Below are 9,753 nucleotides of genomic sequence, written 5' to 3'. Positions count from 1 at the left end.
CAAAGGGGCTTTTTTACCCAGGAAGGCCCTGCAGGGTCCTGCTTGGTTTTAATCCCCACTTTTCTTTGATACTCTTCAATCCTGAGGGGAACAGGGACAAGAGAGGTAATAAAGTTTTGGATACAGAGGTTGGTCATAAACTCAATAAGGGAACTCAGTTTAAGGGGACTCAGTTTCAGTTTTAGCAGCCACTGATTATCATTCATCAATCATTTCAGTGGGGGATGCAAAATGGTAATCAAATTTTTTTGATTCTATCATTCTTTCTACATTTATTAGCATCACTTTTTTTTTTTAACATCTTTATTGGAGTATAATTGCTTTACAGTGTTGTGCTAGTTTCTGCTGTACAACAAAGTGAATCAGCTATATGCATACGTATATCCTCATATCCCCTCCCTCTTGCATCTCCCTCCCACCCTCCCTATCCCACCCCTCTAGGTGGTCACAAAGCACGGAGCTGATCTCCCTGTGCTATGCAGCTGCTGCCCAGTAGCTATCTATTTTACATTTGGTAGTGTATATATGTCCATGGCACTCTCTCACTTCCTCCCAGCTTACCCTTCCCCCTCCCTGTGTCCTCAAGTCCATTCTCTACGTCTGTGTCTTTATTCCCGTCCTGCCCCTAGGTTCATCATTTTTTATTTTTTAGATTCCATATATATGTGTTAGCGTACGGTATTGGTTTTTCTCTGTTTGACTTACTTCACTCTGTATGACAGGCTCTAGGTCCATCCACCTCACTCAATTTCGTTTCTTTTTATGGCTGAGTAATATTCCATTGTATATATGTGCCACATCTTTATCCATTCATCTGTCAGTGGACACTTTGGTTGTTTCCATGTCCTGGCTATTGTAAATAGTGCTGCAGGAAACATTGTGATACATGACTCTTTTTGAATTATGGTTTTCTCAGGGTATATGCCCAGTTGTGGGATTGCTGAGTCATATGGTAGTTCTATTTTTAGTGTTTTAAGGAACCTCCATACTGTTCTCTACGATGGCTGTATCAATTTACATTCCCACCAACAGTGCAAGAGGGTTCCCTTTTCTCCACACCCTCTCCAGCATTTATTGTTTGTAGATTTTTTGATGATGGCCATTCTGAGCAGTGTGAGGTGATACCTCATTGTAGTTTTGATTTGTGTTTCTCTAATGATTAATGATGTTGCGCATCCTTTCATGTGTTTGTTGGCAAACTGTATATCTTCTTTGGAGAAATGTCTATTTAGGTCTTCTGCCCATTTTTGGATTGGGGTGTTTGTTTTTTTGATACTGAGCTGCATGAGCTGCTTGTATATTTTGGAGATTAATCCTTTGTCAGTTGCTTCCTTTGCAAATATTTTCTCCCATTCTGAGGGTTGTCTTTTCGTCTTGTTTATGGTTTCCGTTGCTGGGCAAAAGCTTTTAAGTTTCATTAGGTCCTCTTTGTTTATTTATTTATTTTTATTTATTTATTTTAAAATTTTATTTATTTATTTATTTTTGGCTGTATTAGGTCTTTGTTGCTGGGCACCAGCTTTCTCTAGTTGTGCCGAGCCGGGGCTACTCTTCATGGTGGTGTGCGGGCTTCTCGTTGCAGTGGCTTTTCTTGTTGCGGAGCACAGGCTCTAGGTGCGCAGGCTTCAGTAGTTGTGGCACGCAGGCTCAGTAGCTGTGGCGCACAGACCTAGTTGCTCTGCAGCATGTGGGATCTTTCTGGACCAAGGCTCGAACCCACATCCCCTGCATTGGCAGGCGGATTCTTAACCACTGCACCACCAGGGAAGCCCCCCTTTTTTTATTTTTGTTTTTATTTCCATTCCTCTAGGAGGTGGGTCAAAACGGATCTTGCTGTGATTTATGTTATAGAGTGTTCTGCCTATGTTTTCCTCAAAGAGTTTTATAGTGTCTGGCCTTACATTTAGGTTTTTAATCCATTTTGAGTTTATTTTTGTTTATGGTGTTAGGGAGTGTTCTAATTTCATTCTTTTACATGTAGCTGTCCAATTTTCCCAGCACCACTTATTGAAGAGGCTGTCTTTTCTCTATTGTATATTCTTGCCTCCTTTATCAAAGATAAGGTGACCATAGGTGTGTGGGTTTATCTCTGGGCTTTCTATCCTGTTCCAAGTATCATTCTTCTACAAGGAAGAGTTTTCCTTTCTCCTAAGAATGAATTACAGGTCCTACTAAGAACACAGGTGAAATGCTTAACTCTTTCCTCTTAATAACCAATAATTAGAGTAAAGAGCCAACATAATAGTCATCTCCGGGACTTCCCTGGTGGCGCAGTGGTTAAGACTCCGCTCTCCCAACGCAGGGCCCCGTGTTTGCTCCCTGGTCAGGGAACTAGATCCCACCTGCATGCCTCAACTAAGAGTTTGCATGCCGCAACTAAGACCTGCTGCAACCAAATAAATAAATTAAATAAATATTTAAAAAACAATAATAAATAAAAACTTAACTGCAATTACTGATTTTAAAAAAAGTCATTTCCAACAGTGGCAAATGAGTTCTATGTCTCTCTGCGTTATTTTATAAACTCATAGATTTTTATTTATTCAATGTTTTATAATTAATTACATTCATTTTTTGTTGTTAATACTCACATTGTCCAAAATTTAGTCAGTAAAAGCCTCTTCGAGCTGTTTTTTGTTTCCTATTGACACACTCTTATTAATCCTGAGTGCATTCATATTTTTTGGCATAACAAGATGTTCCAGACTCTGCTTATATTTTTCTTCTGCAAGCTCTAGAATCAGCCATTTCTCCAAAGAGCCCAGGCCAATTTTAAAGAATAAGATTTGGGCTCAAGTTATGCTCATCGCTACTGACTTATAATTACTTTCAGGCCCTCCCGTTCATTGGGTAAATCTAGGAATGAATATATATGTAATCATGAGGTTATATTTTTTTTCCAACTCATAAGTGTTTTTTCTGAACTTGTTTGACTTTATATTCAGATCTCTTTTCCCTTTTATGAAAACTTTTGATTCCTAATAGTAACATATTTACTTGTTTGCTTTATCCTACATGATACACGCAATAGTTCCAAAATTACCATACCAATATTAGTAGTAACAATATAAACAACAAGGTCCTACTGTATAGCACCAGGAACTATGTATATTCAACATCCTGCAATAAACCATAATGGAAAAGAATATGAAAAAGAATGTAACTGAATCACTTTTCTGTACAGCAGAAATTAACAACATTGTAAATCAACCATACTTCTGAAAAAAAAAAAGAATGAAAAAGAGGGAAGACTTCAGATCCTATAGATTTGAGAAAAGAAAGAAACATAGTAACAATGGAAATACTAGGTGAAGTTTTGGTCCTCAGAATTTGTGGTCTCAGAGAGTTCAAGGACGGAAGGGAGGAGGTGGTAAAGGAAAATTGAGGGTTCAGACTTGGTGTGCAGGTATGACCCCGGGAGACCAAGGTCACTGGAAATGAGGAGACCAAGGAAGGCTCTCATGTTGAACCAATCATTCTAGAAGGATGACAGGAGTGGAAGTGAGAAGTAAGACAATCAGTCTTTCCACAGGGGAGGAAACAGAGGTCAGAGATGATGAGGAACATTCTCAAGGTCATCTTGGCATTGAGGCTGGGATCTGAAGCCAGCTCTACCTAACCTCAGAGCCTGGGTCAAACTATTATTCTACTGTTGAATCAGTGGGTTCAGCCTCTGGGGCTGGGTCTCTGAGTTGCTTCTGTCTCTTCTCCTGTACCAGGCCACCTCATGCCAACGACTGAATGGGTTACCCCAGTCACCTGCCCCCATCATCTCTGAATCCTGCATTCTGCCCTCTGTAGTGGACTTCTTCTCCTCACCTTTAGCTGGCTGTCTCCAGAATTTGTTCTACCCTGATAGCTGAGTCTATAGTTCCAGATCCTGCTGTTCATGGCCTAGTCTGTCTCATGGCTACACCTTCTTACATGGACTGTAGGAGAAATGATAGTGATAATGAAAATAACAATACCTGTTTCTATTACCTTTATCAAGCACCCACTCTATGCCAAGCTTGGCATGTATCTTCTCTCATTTGGTCCTCACGACATCTCATTATTGTCCCCATTTTACAGATGAGAGCACTGGGACTCAGATAGATTACATCACTTGTCCAGGACCACACAGCTGGGATGTTGCAGAGCTGGAGTCAGTCCAGAATATTTCTGGCTCTCACAGTCCTTGCCCTTTGCAAATCATGAAAATTAAATAAGATAATGGACAAGACAGCCTTTGTACCAGTATAGCACAGTCTCATTAAAATAGCTTTTCAAAATAATTCCGTGTTTCCTGGCCTCCATCTGCCAATGCAAGCTGGCATCCCCTATCAAGTCTCCTCCAAGAATTGCTTGGAATCTCTGGGGGTGTCTTACCTGCATTCCAGAACTAGTCCTGCCAGCTGCCATGTGACCTTATCATTGCGAACCCTAAGTGAGTAGGCGCTTACAGTGTTCCTGGCATCTGGACTAGCCCTTTACACACATGATTTCACATACATGTCCACACACCCCTAAATAAATAAACATATGTATAAAAATAGAAATATAAAATATTGTTTCTATTTCACAAACGAGGCACAGAGAAGTGAGGGTAGTAGCTGCTGGTAGAACCCAGAGCTCAGGGTTGGCAGAGAAAGCTGTAGTGTCTGTTCCCTGCAACAGTGACCCTGGCATCTCTCCTGGCTGGAATCCTCAGGGTGATTTTGAGAGTTGTTCCTAACTGTACACAGCCCCCAAGCCTGGTGCTCAGGCTCTCACGGAGATTCTACGAGCCACCCAACATCTTTTAATAAATTTCTTTTCTGCTCAAACTGAGGAGAGTTGGTTTTTGGTTTTTTTTTATTGCAGTTAAGAATCCCGATTGATACACCCTACAACCCTATCAGGTATCTGTATCATTTGTATTATTTTAAAATTATTTTTGAGTTATTTAATTTTTTAAAGTAATGATATAGGCACTTGTGAATCCACCACCCCACAACAAAATGCAGAGCCTTGACAATAACCTGCATCTAACACTATACCCTCCTCCCCACCCAACTCTTTCCCTGACCAAGGTAACCGTCCTCTTGAATATTATGCTCATCATTCCCTCTTTTTTATTTTTAAAAATGCCTATTGAATTATAACATGTATATGTAGTAAAATCACAAATATTAAGTGTACAATTCAAACTTATATGTGTGTATGTACAGATTTTTGTGTAACCAGATCAACATATAGAACATTTCCCATGCCTCAGAAGGCTCCCTCATGAGGGAGGCTCCCCTCCCAGCTAATTCTTTCTGCTCTAGGGTAACCAGTATTCTTATCTCTATCACCTTATGTTTGTTTTGCCTGTTCTTAAACATTAAAAAAAGTACCCTTCTCATGATGGCTACTCTTTTTTGTCTGGCTTCTGTCACTCATTGTTATGTTTGTGCAATTCATCTATGCTTTTGCCTGTGGTAATGGTTTGTTCTTTTTATTGCTATATGTGTAAACATAGCATAATTAATTTTATTAATTCTCCTATTGATAACATTGGGGTTGTTGCCTTACTTCTCTTGGTATATTGCTTCATTTCATCTATATGTATTTCTAAAAGTATCATTTGCATGTTTACAACTGAGGGAACGGAAGCTCAGAGAAGTTAGGTGACTTGCCTGAGGTCACACAGCAAATAAGCAGCAAAATCAGGTTGACTCCACATCCTGAGCTCTACACCTCAACTGCAGAGGAGTGGGAGAAAGCTCTTCCTCTTTCCACTCTCTGGGACTGAGATGGCCCTGGGTGTCCAAAAGACCCAGGTGGCCTGACCATCCCTGGAAGCAGCAGGATTGTATGCAGCCTGCTGGCTGGGAACTCTGTGCTTGTGACATGAGCCCATTCTGACCCTCGTAGGCAGCAGTCACAAATACCAGACAACTTTCATGACCACTGTGCTGCACAGTGTCTGGAAGGCTCAGGGATCAGGGCTCAGTCTCTGTCCCTCTCCAGCCTCAGGCCAGGCTGAGTGAGGTGTGGAGCCACCAGATAGGCAGGCCCAGGCTGGCAGCCCTGATGGATGGCCCTGGGCTGGCTCCCAGCCACACTTGTCCACACCCTACCTTAGTAGTTTGTCCTTGTCTGTATACACTCTGTGATGAGACTTACTCATATTTTTCTTTAAATCAACCCATTTTTTAAAAAACTTAATGATTTTAGTTAAGTTCTTTAAAAATTTTTTAATTTAAAAATTTAAAAAATTTTCAAGTAGCTAATATAGGTATCTGACACATTATTTAAAAAGTATGAAAATGTTTTCCTCTTACTTTGTCCTCCAGCCACTCAATTTCTTTAAGAGATATACAATCTTATTCTCTTCCTTTGTGTCATCCAGAGATGTGCTATGCATATACAAGCGAATGAATATGTAATCTATTCATTTTTATTTTTGACCAAATGCTTAGACCTTATTTCCTAAATAAATTGGAGATGGTTTCATATCAGCACACGTAGATCTGCCTTGCTCTTTTTTTTTTTTTTTTAAAGCTGGCATAGTTTTCTAGTACCATAATTTATCTTATCCCCTACTGATGGACTTTGTCCTTATTTCCAATCTTTTCCTATTACAAACAATGTTATGATGGATCACATGTTCATCTGCTATTTTGCTCATTGCCTATTTATCTAAAGGATAAATTCTTAGAAATGGAACTGCTGGAACAACTGACATATGTGTTTTATAAAACAACTTTATAAAAAGTATAATTGACTTACCAAAAATCTATAATTCAATGATTTGTAGTAAATTTATTGAGTTTTTCAATCATTATCATAAACAATTTTTAGAACATTTTCATCACTCTAATAAGACCCCTCATGGTCATTTACATGGGTTAATTCCCATTCCTACCTCCTGTTCCAGGCAACCACTCATCTACCTTCTGTTTCTATAAATTTGCCTTTTCTGGACCTTTCAAATACATGGAATTAAATATACAATATGTGACCTTTTGTGTCTGGATTCTTTCCTTTAGCTTAATGGTTTTCAGGTTCATTCATGACATAGGTTGTATCAATAGCTCATTCCTTTTTATTACTGAATAGTATTCCATTGTATGGATATGGCACGTTTTTAAAATTCATTCATCAATTGATTGACATTTAATTTTCTTCCCCCCACTTTTTCGGCTATTATGAATAATGCTGCTGTGAACAGTCACATGCAAGTCATTGGCATTCATTTTTTTCATTTTTCTTGGGCAGATACATAGAAGTGGAATTGTTGGGTCATATATGTAGAAGTGGAATTGTTGGGCCATATGATAAATTTATGCTTAGCTTTTTAAGAAACCAACAGATTGTTTTCCGAAGTGGCTGTACCATTTTACACTTCTACCAGCAAAGTATGAGACTTCCTGTTTCTCCACATTCTTGCCAACTTTGTTATTGTCTTTTTTTTTTTTTTTTAAATAACCACTCTAGTGGGTATAAAATGGCATCTTATTTTGTTTTTCACTAATGGCTAATGATATCGGGCATCTTTTCATGTGCTTATTCCTGTACTTTCTTTAGTGAAATGTGTTCATATCTATTGCCCCTTTTTATTTTTTAGTTAAAAAAAATTTTTTTAATTAATTAATTTATTTATTTATTTTTGGCTGTGTTGGGTCTTTGTTGCTGCACGGGGGCTTTCTCTAGTTGCGGTGAGCAGGGGCTACTCTTCATTGTGGTGCACAGGCTTCTGTTTGTGGTGGCTTCTCTTGTTGTGGAGCACGGGCTCTAGGCACACGGGATTCAGTAGTTGTGGCCTGCAGGCTCAGTTGTTGTGGTTCACCGGCTCTAGAGCGCAGGCTCAGCAACTGTGGCGCACGGGCTTAGTTGCTCCATAGCATGTGGGATCTTCCCGGACCAGGGTTCAAACCCATGTCCCCTGCATTGGCAGGCAGATTCTTAAGCAATGCGCCACCAGGGAAGTCCCTATTGCCCCCTTTTTAAATGGGGTTGTTTGTCTTCTTATTATCAAGTTTTAAGAGATTTTTGTATGGAGGGTGTTGGGGGAGGGATGGATTGGGAGTTGGGGATTAGCAGATGCAAACTATTATATAGAGAATGGATAAACAAGCTTCCACTGTATAGCACAGGGAACTATATTTAATACCCTGTGATAAACCATAATAGAAAATAATATGAAAAGGAATGCATATACATATATATGTGTAACTGAATCACTTTGCTGTACAGGAGAAGTTAATGCAACATTGTAAATCAACTATACTTCAATAAAATAAAATTTTTAAAAATCACCATACCAAATTCTACCAAAATAGTTACATATGAAATAATATGATGTCTGGCATTTGCTTCAAAAGAAGCCATCGGCAGTGGTAATAGATGAAAGCTATTGTTAATGAGTTGCTATTTGAAGCTGGAAATTCATTATACTATTTTCTTTTCTTTTATATATCTTTGAAACTTTTCATAATGAAAAGTTTTTGTTGTTGTTGTTGTTTTCTATTTCAGAAAAATTTTTGCAAGTTGTTTTATTTACAATGCCAACTTTTAAAAGTCACTAAACTAAAGTTAACTGGACAATAAACTAGGCAGAAATTGCTTTACAAAAAGAGGGAAAGCCCAAAATGCCACTTTCTATAGAGAAGCCACAGTTCAATTTTATTCAGCGCAAAGAAAAAAGAACTTTTGATCATACTAGAAGAAACTGAGCCATAAGTTTGGAATCTGTACTGAAACTACACATGCAATGAGGACAACATTCTGCTAATACAACTGATTTGCTGTTGCATTTGTGGACTTTTTTTCTAATATTAACAATTATAAACAAAGCAGTGCAACTAGTATTTGGAACAATCCTTAACAGTGTTACAGCATCAGACACAAAGTTTCACTTCTCCTCACACCACTGGTTCTCTTTGCGTACCTAGGCTTCCTCTTCTTCAGTAAAATCATTTTTGACATTTAATGTTTTTCGAATCTCCTCAGGAATTTTCCCCTTGATCATATTGGCAACAGTCTTGCAGGTAACATCAAGCAAACCTTTGATGTCTAAGTAGTTTGCTGCCAGTATAAGCTCAAAAAGTGTTCCTTGGTCAACTTTCAGGGATTCTTGATCCCAAACAGGAATATCATCTGTTCCATTTTCTTTGCTCTCATCATCCTCGGGAGGAGGAGGATCATCCTTGTGGTGGGTGCACCACTGAATGACCTTTTTTAATATTGCTGCATTAACATTTGGCAAGGGGACTGGATCATCATCTCCTTCATCATCCATTCCCAAATCTTCCAACATGGTCTTAATAGTCACAGATTGTTTCGCTATTTCAACATCAACTTCAAATATCTCTCCATCACAGCTCTGCAACTTAATTGAAGGCATGGTGTTAGGATTCAAGGAGATGGCGGGCCAGAGGCTGATGAGAGCAGGGCGGCATCTGCAAAAAGAAAAACAGAAAAGCGGAGAACAAGGCCAACACCTGTTTTGGTTTTTTTTAAATTAATTAATTTATTTGTTTTTATTTTTGGCTGTGTTTGGTCTTCGTTGCTGCTTGCGGGCTTTCTCTAGTTGCAGCGAGCGGGGGCTGCTCTGCATTGCAGTGCGCGGGCTTCTCATTGTCATGGCTTCTCTTGTTGCAGAGCACAGGCTCTAGGCACGTGGGCTTCAGTAGTTGTGGCATGTGGGCCCAATAGTTGTGGCCGGGCTTCAGTAGTTCTGGCACATGGGCCCAATAGTTGTGGCTTGCGGGCTCAATAGTTGTGGCTCGCGGGTTCTAGAGCGCA

The 9,753-nt window shown here is 39.3% G+C and overlaps 1 pseudogene across 1 annotated transcript; it reads right to left on the bottom strand.

The window, feature by feature from the left end:
* Window positions 1-8,492: 8,492 nt before the first annotated feature.
* Window positions 8,493-9,443, bottom strand: LOC309613040 (S-phase kinase-associated protein 1 pseudogene; annotated as a pseudogene). Its single transcript has one exon. The product of its transcript is annotated as an S-phase kinase-associated protein 1 pseudogene (transcript).
* Between the last annotated feature and the right edge of the window lie 310 nt (window positions 9,444-9,753).

This window comes from Balaenoptera borealis (genome assembly GCF_965194805.1).
Source record: "Balaenoptera borealis genome assembly, chromosome: 16".
Lineage (NCBI taxonomy): Eukaryota > Metazoa > Chordata > Mammalia > Artiodactyla > Balaenopteridae > Balaenoptera > Balaenoptera borealis.
Note: the sequence above shows the minus strand (reverse complement) of the source record. Positions and strands in the feature narration are given on the sequence as shown.